Genomic DNA, 13,099 nt, shown 5'->3' on the forward strand with positions numbered 1-13,099 from the left:
CGCTGTTTAGATGTGTTTTCTTGTGGCGTATAACGGACTCTCATGTTTAGTAGTCGTTCAGCAGGGAAACTATAAAAGCAAATCCCTCCATTTGGAAATGTAGTATATAGCTCTCCTGATCAATTATGTTCCTTACCTCATGAGCAGGGCATTGCAGTAATAATAATAATTTATTCATTTATATAGCGTTATTAATTCCATAGCGCTGTATGTCTTTGGAGTGTGAGAGGAAACCGGAGTACCCGGAGAAAACCCACACAAACACGGGAAGAACATACAAACTCCTTGCAGATGGTGTCCTTGGTGAGAATTGAACCCAGGACCTCAGCGCTGCAAGACTGCAGTGCTAACCACTGAGCCACCGTGCCACCCATTTAGCTTAGAGATGCATAACCACCACTCACTGTGTCTGAACACAGGAAGCTGAGCTGACAGCCACTCTGTGCATGCGGCAGCGTCTATTGTGAAGGAGAGGGCCGTGGGGGGATCAACGCTGCACAGGTACCGTGGGACACCGGGGAACACCGGTGGGGTTATAGGGGGTGACCTGGCAGGGCCTGGGGAGCAGTTTTCTGTCGCATGTGTCATGGCACATGCGACAGAAATCAGAGGAGTAGGGTGAATGCGGCCGGCGCGCTGCTGTGCGCGCGGCCATCTTGGATTTCTGGGAGGGCATCAGGGGGGCACTTTGGCGACACCGGGGGACCGGAGGGGACCGGGGAGGAGATTTATCATGTTTGTTCATGCCAGATGGGAGATAAATAATTTTTTACCAGCGCTGTCATTTACTGTAACGTGATCATCGGTGTACGGTGTATACCTGTGATTACGTGAGTGGGGACCGGAAAAACCGTCCTGAATCATGATCTCCAGGGTCTAAGCTATCCCTGAAACCCCGGAGATTTTCTGATGCTGGTGGGCGCTATTCACTTATTTCTGCCTGCTGTTTATAAACTGCAGATCAGAATAAGGCTACATTAACACGACCGATCCATTTTTGTGGTCTGCAAAAAACAGTCCGTTTTTTTTCACGGGTGCATCCGTGTGGCATCCGTTTCCATTCCGTAGACGGGCCGTATGTCATCTGTTTGTCATCCGTGTGCCTTCTGTTTTTTTTGTGTACTGCAAAAAAACTGAAGGAGGGAAAATGCATAAATTTACCCAGGATCCATAGCTTCATCCTACATGAGGCGGTCACATGTTCACTCCAGTACCATTTTCTACTGCTTTTCACAGCGTAGAGCGATCTGGTGATTTTCCTGTGCTTGTACACTTCATATCAGTCTTTTCTGTCATTATAATGGCAGAAAGACACATAATGTCCCACTCTCCTGCATTTTGTAATTTTGCACCCTTTGGTCCCTTTCATGTGGCACTAAGGGGTGCTTAGCTTTGTATTTAGCCAAAAAAATGAAAAAAAAAAATGACGTAGGGTTCCCCCTATTTTTGTAGCCAGCTAGGGTAAAGCAGACGGCTGCAGCCTGCAGACCACAGCTGGCAGCCTCACCTTGGCTGGTAATCCAAAACTGAGGGCACCCCACGCTGTTATTTTAAATTAAATAAATATTTAAAAAAAAAAAAAACACATAGGGGTCCCCCCAAACTTGGATCACCAGCCAAGGTAAAGCAGACAGCTGGGGTCTGATATTCTCAGACTAGGGAGGTCCATGGTTATTGGACTCTCCCCAGCCTAAAAATAGCAGACCGCAGCCGCCCCAGAAGTGGCGCATCCATTAGATGTGCCAATCCTGGTGCTTCGCCCCAGCTCATCCCGCGCCCTGGTGCGGTGGCAAATGGGGTAATATATGGGGTTAATACCAGATGTGTAATGTCACCTGGCATCAAGCCCTGGGGTTGGTGAGGTCAGGCGTCTATCAGATACCCGACATCACAAACCCAGTCAATAATAAAACAAAATAGACGACAAACACATTTTTATTTGAAAAAACACTCTTCAATACATTCCCTCTTTAACCAATTTATTAGAAAGAAAAACAAATCCAGGTCTGGTGTAATCCAAGGGGTTGCATGACGATCCACACTGTCCCAGTCAATGAAGAGCAGGATGTTCCCCATTGGCTGGGAGAGCAGTGCAGTGACCTGAGCTAACATCAATGGAACAGCCCAGGTCACTGCAGGGGATGACAAGTGCTGCTGTCAGCGAGGTACATTACCTGCGCTGATCTCCTGCACTGCTGACAGCACCTGTCACTGAGTTCAATGACCGCCGCCTTCACAGCCAAGTATCGCGAGCGGCCCGTGACGTCACCGCTACTCAGTCTCGGGTCGGATGCGAGAGAAGGTGATGTGACAAGCGGCGGCCATGGAAGACAGTGACAGCGCTGAGGTCGGGACTTCATCACCGCAGGTAAGCCGAGCAGGACCATGTGTGCAGAGTGCAGGTGGGCGGAGCCATGTGTGCTGGCGGCGGAGTGCGAAGTGGGTGGCGCTGAGGACGTCAGTGTCGTGGACTGCTTGGCTGGGGACAGGTGAGTGTGTGTGTGTGTGTGTGTGTGTACATGCCGCGTGCAGGAGGGGGCGGAGTGAGCTGAGCGCGGAAGTGTGGGCTTCCTGCACGTAACTAGGATAAACATCGGGTTACTAACCAAAGCGCTTTGCTTGGATACCCGATGTTTATCTTGGTTACCAGCTTCTGGCAGGCTGTCAGCGATGGCTCCTGCACACTGTAGCTGTAAAAAGCCCTGCTTTTTGCTGCTAGAACCGTTCTCGAACGTAACTAGAACTATCGAATTTTAGCAAAAAGCTCGAGTTCTAGTTCGATCTAGAACAGCCCCCAAAATCACTCGAGCCGCGAACTGGAGAACCTCGAACCGCGTCTAGTCACGAGTCCATCTCTCATTTTGAGCGAAATTATGCCTTTCCTAAACCCAGTTTCTATAATATCATCCAGTATTCTTTTGTATTGAACAGTGGGATTGGCATCCAATTTTTCATAGCATATCCTGGTGTTCAATTGTCGAAAAACCTCACGTTCATATTGATCTGTACGCCAAACAACAAGATTCCACCCCTTATCGGCGGGTTTTATTACCACCGGTTTCATATTTTTCAACTCCTTAATCGCCTGTCGTTAATTAAAAGTCAAATTAAACTTTGTAATCTTATCTGGGGTGGTATGTAATGCCTCTCTTACCAGGTTTACAAAGATGTCCACATTAGGACAAAGACCATTAGGGGGGAAAACTTGTGTTCGGCTGTGCAGATGAATAGGTAGTAGAGTTTGTGTAGGTTCTTCCAATTTTTTCTGCTCTTCCAAAAGAGACTCCAGGTCTGAGAGGGCTTGCTGTTCCTTAAATGTAGAGAATACATCATTATCATTATTGGCAAAGAATTTCTTATATCTCAATTTTCTCGCAAATAACTCCAGATCCTTTATGATGGTAAAGTGATCTAGCTTTGCTGTGGGAGAAAATGTGAGTCCCTTTTCAAGTACACTGATCTGAGATTTGGTGAGCGTTATATTAGATAGGTTGATTACCTTTAATTTATCCTGTTTTTCTGTGCACCTTTTTTCTGATTTCTCAGAACTCGTCCGGAACCACCTGGATTCATGGCATCGGGCAGGGGGCCGTGTTCCAATATATCTCCCCTCCCTTTCCGCTTGCCAAAAAAATGTTCTCCACATGATTCCTCAGAGAAACTTAATACTAGGGATGATGACCTTGAATTTCTTGCCGTCCTCCCTCTACCACTTTGGTTGTTATTATACCAGCGGTATATTTTCTTATTTTGATAATCTAATAAATCCCGTTGGTATTTCTTCATTTTTCTATCCTGAACTTCCTTCTCACATTTATTAATTTCTAAATCCAACTCTTTATCAAACTTGGAATGCTCCTCCGGAGTCAGGCATCACAGACCCTGCCTCCTGTGACCCTCCTGAGGCGCTCCACCACTGCCGCTCCCCCCTGATGAGATATTATAAGATGCACTAGGATTTTAAGACGGACACTCATTTTAAAAACTAAATTTGGGGTGCGTCTTATAATCCGGTGCGTTCTATAAAACGAAAAATACAATATTTTTTTTTCTACGGCATGACACCCAGAAGACAAGACTACAAGAAAAAGGAATTGTGCACTAATCACAGTTCTGCCACTATCTAACCCACTATGCAAAACATCCTATATTACCCATCAATGGCTATTTGCTCCTCCTCCTGTATTACCCATACTCATCCCAGACTACCAGGATACCCCACACACAAAAGTCTCTTGTGAAATAGTCTTTGAGGCAGGAAAGTGAATGAGTTAGCAAATTTCATTTTTTTCAATTACTAATTGTTAGAGAATCATAAGTGGGTGCGCTATGATGCGCTATTAAGTAGCCAAGGTCAATATAATGTTCTTGAAGAGGGTCCTTTTATTGTCTGTGCTCGCCCCTGTTATAGGTGTGGCCTAGTGTAAACTCTATTGAATAAGATTGGGACTGAGAAGAGAGTTAAGATATGGGTCTCCTAGCTAGGTCTAGCAGAATGTTGACAATTTTTAACTACAGTATATAAGATTCAAGAAAAAGTTGTCCTAATAGTGGACAACTCCTTTAAGGAGTTGTTCAATGGTTACATAGTTACTCAGTTACATAAGTTGAAAAAAGACCTAGGTCCATGTAGTTCAACCTTCCTCCACCAATTATACATTTTGTCATTAAGTATTTACAACCAACAATGTTGTGTGTACTGAGGAAATCATCCAGCTCTTTAATAAAAGATATAGTATCTGCCATTACTACCTCTTGTGGTAGGGCATTCCACAGTCTGACTGCTCTAACTGTAAAGAACCCTTTCCTATTAAGCTGCCGGAATCGCTTTTCTTCCACTCACAGGGAATGCTCCCTGGTCCTTAGTACTGTCATTGGAAGGTTTAAGTCATTATTCATAGGACTTCCTAGAATTTTCATAAGTTGCACCCTATTAAAAGGTGACCTTAGTACACAGTCAATTTAAAAAAATAAAAATAGAATTAAAGAAATACTAAGGGTACCTTGCAATATGTAATTCATATGAGACGAACTGTTAAGCAACACTTTGTATTATGAGGCCTGTTTACTACTTGTATCATGATTATCTTAGCATGTATGGTACCATCTACAGTATATACATTTTTTTACAGCAGCAGTCAAAATTATTCAATCCCTTTTAAAAATTAGGCTTATGAGCAAAATATACAAACTTTATATTATTTGGAATAAACTAATCATTTAAAGAACAAATTAAAGGGGTATTCTAATCTCCAAGTGTAGCACCCCAGGAGGTCAGGGGAAAATACTTGTCACTGGGCCGGTGAGGGGAGGAGTACCGCCCCCGTGAAAGCAGCCGAACTGCTGGGATCCGGGTGGCTTGAGGGTCTCAGGACCCAGGGGTCATGCGGCCACTCAAATGAAAGGGAATATTTACAGTGGAATTGATATGTAGTTCGTGACGCCACCCGTGGTGTACGGTAATTTGGGGACTACCGCCGCTGCCGCTGGGAGTACCCAGGGTGATGAAGTGAGGCAGCAAGGTGTCGTAGCCCTCCATCGGTAGGGGGAATGCCCCGGGACTCAGTAAGAGGTGCCGTGGGGTGCAGGGGTCACTCTCGTACTCACTCAGTTCGTAAGCAGACACTGACAACTGGGTAAACCAAGTCTCTGGGTACCGCTGCCGCTGATGGGAGCTCGTCCGGGTCCCGTCCCCAATGGTTCTGCTTGGTGATCCGTCACCTGCCTCCTGGCACTTAGTTTGACTTCAACTTGGTGGCCCGGTAGCTTGGAACTAGCCGGGCCCCGCTCCCTACTTTGGCTAAGTATCGGAGCTTGCTCTCAGGGCTCACACTTGGGATTTTCTGGACTGTTTTGGATTGGAAAGTCCTATCTCCCTCATTGAGCTAATTCCCCGATTCTGGAGCGGGTGGGAACAGATCATAAAGGCTCCATTCTCCTCAGGTAAATTATCGGGTTGCCTAAAGCTACTCCCCGACCTAGGGTCTGTGTACCCTCAAGGGCTCATGACTCTATTCCACTCAAGCCGTCCACTGGCATGTCTGGTGGGTGTGGTGCAGGATGTATCTAGGATTTGATTTGCTGTTGGAGGCAACACCATTTAGATAGGGACCCAGAACCAGAGGGAGGTGGAATACCGCATAGAAGGGCAGCTTGTGCAGTACCCTGTGACAACCTGATAGTCCAGGGGCGTCACAGATATCATGGGTGGTCCTGCACAGTTTCGTGACCCCGAGGTGTACACAGAGGGAGAGGGGGAATAAGGATGATGGTGGAGGTTGATTTCGTGACGCCACCTGTGGTATGCGGCCAGGGAATTAGCCGCCGCTGCTGTCGCTGTCTTCCGGGGTGGATTGTAGTAGCAGCCAAGGTGTTTCTGCTCCCCACAGGTGGAGCGGGCCCCAGGGAGGATGATGAAGGGAGCAGTAATGGTGGGCGCCATGACGCGGGGTTGCGGCGCTGGGAATGACAAGCGGACACTGTCTCTGCAGGTTTCAGGTGTTTTACTGACAGTTCTTTAAGTAACCTGGTTTACGCTTCAGAAGCACTGACCACAGCTGTGATGGGCCCCAGCCGTTCCCGAGCAATTCGAGGTCACCGCCGGTGTTCCCGCTATGAGTTCTTTCTGATCTGGGTCCCTCCAATCCTGGTGTATGTGGAATATGCACTCACCGCAGACCCTGGGATCCCGTGCAGCTGTAGAGAACCCGGGCTGAGCTGGATTCTCCAAGCCACAGGTCCTATGGTGCTTCCAGAAGTGTGAGGTAGAAGAGAGTGGAACGAGGTCCCAATGTGCGTCTGACCCCAAGCTGTGCCCGGGGCTAACTGACTATGTGTGAAGATGCTCCTTCTCTTTCCCCCAAGTGGTGTCCACCTCCCAGGTGGTTGTCCTAGTGACTGGAAAAGTCCCATGCTTTGTGATGGCCACCCCCCATCTACACCAGGCCATCCCCCCAGTGGAAAGGCACCTAACTGTTTGGGGTGTGTGAATGTGAGAAACACCAGCGATTAACCTTGCCTTACCCGGGATAAGTACTATATCTTAAAAGAGATGCAGTACCATGTTACGACTGAAGCCTCAGGGGTGCCACACAAGATCCTCTCCCAATATGTAGTAGGTGTAACAATAAGAATATTAGCAAATACCTCCAATTAGAATTGCAGTATAGGTCTCCTGATATAGCCATGTCTCTTACCTCATGTGCAGGTATGTCAGTAGCTTAGGTATCCCTGATTATGGCCATGCTTATAGGGAAAGTTATTTGCTAGTGGTCGTAACCATGGATACCTAAGCTACTGCGACGCCTGCACATGATGTAAGTGACATTGCTTACCAGGAAAACTTTTCTAATTGGAAGTATTTGATAATTGTATTATTATATGAGGGGCTGCTGATAAGTCTTTGGCTTTACCCAGAAAGAAAAGAGATAGGATGATGAAATTTTACATTTATTCCACATACTCTCCACTGATGTCAACATCAACACACTTCTTACATTGGTATTCCAAGTTCTGTAAGCCTAGCAAAAAAAAGGATTTTGGTTGTGCCTTAAACCAGGCATCCGTAGCAGCCATGGCATCAGAAATGGTGGGAAATTTGGTACTCTTGAGGTGTTTCTTCACGTTTGGAAACAGATGATAGTCAGAGGGAGCTAGATCTGGTGAATAAGGTGGGTGGTCAACCAGCTGGAAGCCCAGCTCTGCTAGTTTTGCCATGGTCAATTGTACAGTGTGAGCAGAGGTGTTGTCTTGCAGGAACATGATTCCTTTGGACAGCTTGCCGCGCCTTTTGGCCATCAGAGCTGCCTTCAATTGGTCCAAAAATATAATGTAATACCTTGCATTTATGATGGAACCCTATTGAAGGTAGTCCACTAGCAGCACAGCCTCCTTATCCCAGAACACAGACGTCATCACATTAGTGGCTGATTTTTACATCCTGAACTTATTTTGACAAGGAGAACCATTGTGCCTCCACTCATACAAATATATCCAGGTCTCAACCATAGTGACCAGACGATCCAGGAAGTTCTTATCAGTCCAGAAATGCTGACAAAAAACAGCCATTCTCGGTCATCCAGGACATTCCTCATCATTAGTGCTAAAGTGGCCCGTTTTATATTTGGCAACCCAGTTCTTATCTGTGGAATATGAAGGGCATTGATCCCCCAATGTCTTCAACATATCACCATGAATATCCTTCGTAGACTTTCCTTGCAGAAACAAGAATTTTATCAATCCTCTGCTCTCAATTGCTGTGAATATCCCATTAGACTCTGCCATTTTGTTTTCCCGCGTGTGTAGAACACTGTTGCCATAAGCAGCAAACACAACATTTTGAAAACATATATCAGACATATAAGGCTTTCATGTGATGTAACAATCGTTACCATAGAAACAAAAAAAAGATCACAAAACCAAAGACTTATCAGCAGCCCCTCATATTACACCTGCTACATATTTGGATAGGATCTTGGAGATGGGATTAACCCTTTAACTAGCTCAACACAACTAATATATAACAAGTGGTTTCCCCAAATCCAACAGAAATGCCACTTTCATTGACTACTGTGATCTTAGAAGTATTCAACCCATTCATGATAAGCATCTTTAGTATTTAATAAAGCCCCTTAGGCTCTTATGACCTGCTGCAAATGTGATGCATAGTCAAACACCATTTTATGACAGTGTTCCTGGGGTATCATCGCCCATTCCTCATGGCGAAAGGCTGTCAATTCACTAATATGGGTTTCGATGATGCACCCACCTTCTTGAAATCCCACCCAAATATTTTGATAGGTTCAATATGCAATAGCCTCTTCAGCGCTGAAGAGGACTTGAACTCTAGTGCCACCTATTGGAAGTAGCAATCCTAACAGTCAATATCGACTTTTTAAACAAGCCTTTAAACGAATCTTGCTATATGATAGGTTAACATCAGGCAACTGTATCAGCCACTCTTCAGTCTTCCAGCACTTATCTGAAACCAAGGCTTAGTGGACTTTGAGTTATGCTTGGGATAATTTTTTGTTGCCACATGAAAGGTGTTAAGCACTTTAATTTATATAATATTTTTTTAATGAAATTGGTAACCAGAGCAGTCCTACATCATTTAAATCAGGAGTGGGAAACCTCTGGCTCAACGTTCTTCTCTCTAGCCCTTGGGCTGATTCCCGCAGACTACAGTGCATGGTCCAGAGATTGTAATGCGCGGGCCTGCGGCCAGCAAAAAGCCAGCCTTCAGCCCTTAATTGCTGCTGAAACTGCGAGCATGCGCATGTAATGTTCAATACTGAACACTACGTGGCTGTAAAATGAAGGATTGTTTCCTGACAATGGCACTGGTACTTTGTGGGTGGAGTGAGCGTGCTCTGTTCTCCAGCCCCAATGACAATTACAGCTGGCTACATCTTGTCCCCTGCAGATTTGACCTTGCACACTTACTGGTGCTTCTGATCAAATCCTCGCCCCCTTCCTCTCAACTCATTAATGCTGTGCAGTTACTCTAACCATGAATGGATGACTCGTATGCTGCAGTGTGCAGGGAGAAGGAGCAGAGTGCGGGGAGGAAAACCTTCACTGGTAATCACACAGTCACACCATGCAGGACTGTTTTGTGTCAGTCAAAACTTGTGTTTGTAGTCCATGACTGGACTGGCCCATCTGGCATTTGCCAGAGTTGCAGATGGCTAGTCTGACAATGAGCCTCGATATTTCCTATGTGATGTATACTGCAGTCTCAGTGCCTCCTATGTGATGTATACGGCAGACCCCCTACTGCTTGAGTTCTATAAGTGCTACATGAGAAGTGATGAATTTCCCACTGTGAGGAGGGGTGCAGTGTAATATACATCCGTGTGCAGAACTACTGCAAGTTCTTTTCAAAATCCATAACAGAGAGTCGCCTGTGCGCTAGACCAACACAAATCTGGAAAAGCTGTTGAATTTAGCTCCATCATCATTACCTCCTAATATCACATGTCTCACCAATGAAAAGCTATAGCGGGATACCCTCACCTACTGTATCCTCACCCATCCCTTGTAGACTGTGAGCCCTCGCGGCAGGGACCTTCGTCCTCCTGTACCAGTCTGTGCTTGTATTGTTTATGATTATTGTACTTGTCCCTAGTTTGTACACCCCTTTCACATGGAAAGCGCCATGGAAATAATGGCGCTATAATAATAAATAATAATAATAATAATAATACATTTCAAGATGATAATTTTGTTTGGCCCCCAAATGATGTTAAAAATATCCAAATGGCCCCTGGCAGAAAAAAATAATCCCTACCCCTGATTTTGACCCCAAAAAGAGTTAATTAGAAAGTATGAAAAGAGGATATGGTCTGTGTCCATCATGGTGCCAGGCAGTGTACCTTTAGGCATGAGCGGTACATACTTCACTAGCCCAGCTTTAGCCACGCTTGCTCTTGCACATGTGGCCTAGTGTCTTGATTTCAAAGGTTACCCAATTCTCACTAGTTTATTATTAGTATTTATTATATACACAGTTGTGATGTTAAAGTAATGATTATAATATGTTTTCTACTTTACAATCAGATATGTCATTAGTGCACCTCTGTAAATTAGAAGAATGAACAAGTACTTAAACCTTGACGCAGGGAGCTTTACAGGAAGGCACGTGCTTTTCTATTGAGGCATTACATGTCTAAAACTGGAAATGTTTATTTCAAAACGTGTAAAAAGAAAAATCTAAAAAGAGCAAGAAAATCCACAATGTTTGTGCAATAATGCAAATGGCCACAAGATGGAAGTGTTTGCTTTTAAAAGAAGCAGAACCCGCTGCTTACTCTGTTCCTTACTCAATATTGCTTTGTCTAATAAAAAGTATAATAAAATACAACACACACTTTAGAACAAAATTTTAATGCTGAAGGCAATAAATGAGTCCCAAAATATTTGCTGCATTTCTTCAAGGGTTATACTCTTATTTAATAAGTTTAATTATGGAAACATTCTAGTATATGATGTAGTCAGGGGTTAAATGTATGCATCTGTGCCGCTATCACTGGAACAAGACCCAGTGGCCAAGCTGCTTTTATTTTTGAACCTACATACAGAAGATGAAATTATTAATCAGGAACTATTGGGTTGAGCAAAAAGATGTTCAGGACCCTGGTCCAGTGACCAGGTCGGTAGTCTATGGCTTTTGGACCAGAGTCCTGCAAACCCATTAAGAAAGGCATGCCTTTTCGCATTAGTATATTCTGCAACGTGATTACATATAACATTACATATACATATTACATATAACATGCATAATGTTGCACTGGCCTGCTATTCAGAAGAGGCACTAGGATGCCCCGGGTACAATAGTAGGAGGCCTACCGACATGGCCGCCAGACCAGGGTCCTGCTAATATTTTTGCTTAACTCTAGATAGTATAATTTTGAACCTCTTTGGCCATTCTTCACCTCCCAGCAGTTTAATTTGTATCTTCTATCAGTGTTACTATATAATGGAGGCTACTGTGCTATAGTCTTACACATACACCTTACAGGTTTATTTAGAGTAAAGGGCACATGGTGGGTAAAATTGGCAGAGTGGAATGCTATAAAAAAATCACATTCCACTAGGACCCATGTTGCTCTATGGGGTCGCTTCCATCTGCGATTCTTTTCTCAGGACTAATAGGACCGAGAAAACAGTGGCAGTATGCTGCGGGTGTAATTCGATCCATATTCACTGACACCCATACAAGTCTATGGGTGTGAGTGAAACATCGGACTGTACTGGGATGACACTGGAGTGCAGTGCGATAATCACATCAGCTGATAATGGAGGAGATGGGGAGATTACTCATTCCCTCACCTCTGCTGCTGTGATCCGATCGCAGGATTGAATCACAGTATAATGATACTCGGCTCACACTCGCAGTAGAGCGGGGGCCAGGGGTCATTAGCATATCGCATTCAATTCTCTCTCATCACATGCCATACACTCATGTGGCCCCAGCCTTAAAAAGAGCCTGAGATGACACCAAATTTTCACATCACAATTGGTAAATAAAATAGGGACAATTACTGTAATCTCTGGAAATTCAGGGTAGTCCTGACTCCTGGCACACTTGGCACTGTTGGCCTTATCATACTTTTATCAGCTACAGAAAAAAGACTTTCTATGCAGCTGTACATATTCTTGGATTGGTGCCATGCAATTACCCAGGCACATTCTGCCAGATATTTTCTTATATTATTATTATAAAATATGGGTGTCAACAAGCATCAAGATTGATGTGATTTCCCGAGTTCCACTTTATTGGAATACACTTTTACATGTAGTGCAAATGTAAATCATACTTGCAACTATTCAAAAATAGATTTTTGGGATATTTTTCACAGATATATTCTTACAAACTTTTAGCACAATGCCCAAAAAATTTTCAATGTGTCCAAACACGACAGTCATATCACCACTAATAACATATTCCACACTAACAGAGCCAAAAAGACCCACTAAATGACCAGCGTGCCCCCATAAACAGAGCCATCAGCTCACAGACAGTGGTAGCTAGAGTGCAACCTTAAAAAGTGCACATTATGAGCCTAACTGCTATCATAAAGAATGCTAGGTAGAGTGTGTGTCACCCAAGGAATGGGGTACTCGGTCCCGGGCAGTGTATCATTGGGGAAAGTCACTTCGGTGGCCGTTGTCCGGTCCCGTGCACTGGGTGCTTTTTTAATGGGGAGTATTTACAGGGGAGATTAAAGTCATTTGTGTGACACCACCTGCGGGTTGCAGTTAAGATGGTGGAACCGACGTTGCTAAGTGGATTATCTCTAGGACTGGTGGTAATGGCAGCTGTGGTGTTAAGCCCTACGCAGGTAGGGCTGAGCCCGAGAGATGTATGACGGAGTAATAAGGGAGGCCACACCGTGGGTTGTAGTTAACAGTCTCTACTCACTCTTGACCCTTGGACGACTGGTTTGGGTCCCTGTATTTCCAGTGCCAGTTGATGACTCGGTTTGTCCCCGCCAGCCTCAGTGTGGTTGAGTCCCCATAGCATGGAGCATTTGGGGCCTGACTGTCCCTTTTGTGGCAGTCTCCTTGTCCATACGGTGGGCATTGTGGACCCTGT

This window comes from Anomaloglossus baeobatrachus, chromosome 1, assembly GCF_048569485.1.
Source record: "Anomaloglossus baeobatrachus isolate aAnoBae1 chromosome 1, aAnoBae1.hap1, whole genome shotgun sequence".
Lineage (NCBI taxonomy): Eukaryota > Metazoa > Chordata > Amphibia > Anura > Aromobatidae > Anomaloglossus > Anomaloglossus baeobatrachus.